General features: G+C 43.6%; 1 non-coding gene across 1 annotated transcript; it reads left to right on the top strand.

The window, feature by feature from the left end:
- The first annotated feature begins 2,713 nt into the window (after positions 1 to 2,713).
- LOC148563913 (small nucleolar RNA R71) lies at positions 2,714 to 2,820 on the top strand. The gene has a single exon (XR_015884887.1). It is a non-coding gene; the product is annotated as a small nucleolar RNA R71 (small nucleolar RNA).
- The last annotated feature ends 520 nt before the right edge of the window (positions 2,821 to 3,340 follow it).

The raw sequence follows: 3,340 nt of genomic DNA, 5'->3' as shown, positions 1-3,340 counted from the left end.
AATGCCTTGGTTAGAAACTTTGTGACCAAGGACTATTCCTCCAGTCACCATAAAGTGACATTTCTCCCAGTTCAAGACCAGATTGGTCTCTTGGCATCTTTTCATTACCAAGGCGAGGTGATGTAGGCAACTAGGAAAGGAATCTCCGAATACCGAGAAATCATCCATAAAAACTTCAATGAATTTTTCTATCATATCTAAAAAGATAGAAAGCATGCAGCGTTGGAACGTCGCAGGTGCATTACATAGTCCAAATGGCATGCGCCTGTAGGCAAACACTCCATATGGGCAAGTGAAAGAGGTTTTCTCTTGATCTCTGGGATCAACCACTATTTGGTTATATCCTGAATAACCGTCGAGAAAACAATAATAGGCGTGCCCTGCGAGTCTTTCCAACATCTGATCCATGAATGGAAGGGGAAAATGGTCTTTTCGTGTAGCCTCATTGAGCTTCCTGTAGTCTATGCACATCCGTGATCCTGTGACTGTCCTTGTAGGAATTAGTTCGTTCTTCTCATTGGGAACCACGGTAATTCCTCCCTTTTTTGGGATAACATGCACGGGGCTAACCCAAGGGCTGTCTGAGATCGGGTAAATTACCCCTCCCTGCCATAACTTCATAACTTCTTTCTGTACCACATCCTTCATGATTGGGTTCAACCTCCTTTGGGATTGGATGGATGGTTTGGCATCATCTTCCAACAGTATCTTGTGCATACATATGGCCGAACTTATCCCTTTCAAGTCAGCAAGAGTCCAACCAATGGCATCTTTGTGGTTTCGCAGTACTTTGAGCAGTTCATCCTCTTGATCTTGGCTGAGGCATGAGCTTATAATAACTGGGTAATTTTCATCTTCTCCTAAGTATGCATATTTGAGAGAGGGTGGCAATGCTTTGAGTTCAAGTTTGGGTACTTCTGACTTTTCGTTCTCTTCCTCTGGTGCCCCTTGTATTTGAATCTCTACTGTTGCAACCTCTTCACTAAACGTAGACTCCTCCTCTATTATACCTTCATGTTCTTCTTCTTCAAAACTTTCCTGCACTGCGTCTTCAAGTGAGTCCAACCTCAAACACTCTCCCATTTGCTCCGGTGGGTAACTCATGGCCTTGAACACATTGATCGTCATCTTTTTATTGTGTAATCTCAGGGTGAGATCTTCTTTTTGTACATCAATGACGGCTCCAACAGTGGCCAAGAATGGCCTTCCCAGGATGATGGAAGCCTTGGCTTCCTCCTGCATGTCTAGTACTACAAAGTCTGCTGGGAAGATAAAATTTCCCACTTTCACCAGTAAGTCTTCTACGACGCCATGCGGGAACTTGAACGATCGGTCTGCCAATTGTAAGGCCATCTTTGTTGGTTTAGCTTCCTCAATCTTCATCTTTCTCATCATAGCTACCGACATCAAATTGATGCTGGCTCCTAAGTCACAAAGAGCCTTTTCCACTGTGATTTCCCCTATAATACAAGGGATCTGAAAACTCCCAAGATCCTTCAATTTCTGGGGCAGTTTGTGCTGAATGATAGCACTACATTCTTCGGTTAATATTACAGTCTCGTTGTTCTTCCAGCTTCTCTTCTTAGTCATAAGCTCCTTTAAGAACTTAGCGTAGAGTGGCATTTGTTCTATTGCTTCAGCAAAGGGTATGTTGATTTGCAGTTTCTTGAAGATTTCCAAAAATCTCAAAAACTGATTGTCATCTCCCTTCTTATTTAATTGCTGAGAGTATGGGACTCTTGGGGTGTCTGGCTTCAGCACTTCTTCCCCTTTTTGTGAACTCAAAGTGGGAACTCGAGCTTCGTCCTACTCTTCTTTCTCTTTATTTGAGTCCTCTTCTTGTGGTTTTTGGGGGGTTTCCTTCAGTTCTTTCCCACTCCTAAGGGTGATAGCCTGACACTCCTCCCGTTGTGTTGAGCTAGTTTTGCTGCGAAGGTTGTGGCTGGAAATTTACTTGAATAAGTAGCCAATTTGTGTCTCAAGTTTCTTGATGGCAGCATCCTGATTCTACATATTGGACATCACCTCTTCTCGGAACGCTTTACTATCTCGAATCTCTTTGCTTATGCCTTCGAGTAGATTCTCAATCTTTGAGATTATGTCATGTAATGATGATAGCTCGGGCTGAGGAGGGTTATTCTGGCCTTGATATGAATGTGGAGAGGTGTTGTTATGGGAGTGTTGATATGGTCTAGATGTGAAGTGTTGGTGGGCTGCATTGTTTGGATTTGGGCGTCTTTGATCAAGGCTTTGGTCATGTTGATTTCCCCACCCAAAGTTTGGGTGATTCCTCCATCCAGGGTTGTAGGTCTTGGAGTATGGATCATGGTTTTGCCTAGGTGAATTCCCAATGTAGTTGGCTTGCTCCTGACTACCCTCTGCTTCTTCATTCACTCCTTCTTGGGTTGTTGATAAAGTGGAGATTGCTGCTACTTGGTTCCTCTCCATCTTCTTGGTGAGGTCAGCCAGTTGCTGGGTAATGAGCTTGTTTTGGGCCAGTAGAGCATCTACATTGTTTAGCTCCATTACTCCTCTTGTGTTCCCTCTTTCGGAAGAATAGAAATAGTCATTCTCTGTTACTGTTTCAATGACATCTATGGCCTCCTCAATGGTCTTCTTCTTGTTCAAAGATCCTCCGGATGAATGGTCTACGGCCTTCTTTGACTCATAAGAGAGCCCTTCATAGAAAATGTGCAGCTGCATCCATTCATTGAACATATCTGGTGGGCACCTCCTTGTTAGGTCTTTAAACCTCTCCCATGCTTCATATAGAGTCTCACCATCTTGTTGCCTGAAAGTTTGGACCTCAGCTCTCAGCCTATTGATTCGTTGAGGAGGGTAAAATCTTACTAAGAATTTGTTCACCACATCTTCCCAAGTTGTCAAGCTCTCCCTTGGGAAAGACTCCAGCCACTTGGATGCCTTATCCTTGAGTGAAAATGGAAATAAGAGCAGTCTATAGGCGTCAGGATGAACACCATTAGACTTCACTGTGTCACATATTCTCAGGAAGGTAGTTAGATGTTGATTGGGGTCCTCTTGGACACTTCCTCCGAACGAACATTTGTTTGAACAAGGGTGATGAGCTGTGGTTTTAGTTCAAAATTGTTGGCATGGATGGTTAGCTTTTGAATGCTACTTCCACAGTTTCCTGGGTTTGGATTGATGTAAGAGCCTAAAACTCTTCTATCCTCCCCAGCATGATTTGCTCGACCTCTTCCACCATGGTTGTGAGCCTCTTCTTCGTGATGGTTTTCCATGTTTTCTTCCATGTTTGGTTCAAAGTATTCCTCAAAGTGTTCCTCCTCTTCTTCAGCACCAACTACACGTTTTTCTCTTG

Source organism: Arachis ipaensis, chromosome B5, assembly GCF_059453495.1.
Source record: "Arachis ipaensis isolate K30076 ecotype BB chromosome B5, ASM5945349v1, whole genome shotgun sequence".
Taxonomy (NCBI): domain Eukaryota; kingdom Viridiplantae; phylum Streptophyta; class Magnoliopsida; order Fabales; family Fabaceae; genus Arachis; species Arachis ipaensis.
This window is presented reverse-complemented; position numbering and strand designations above follow the sequence as displayed.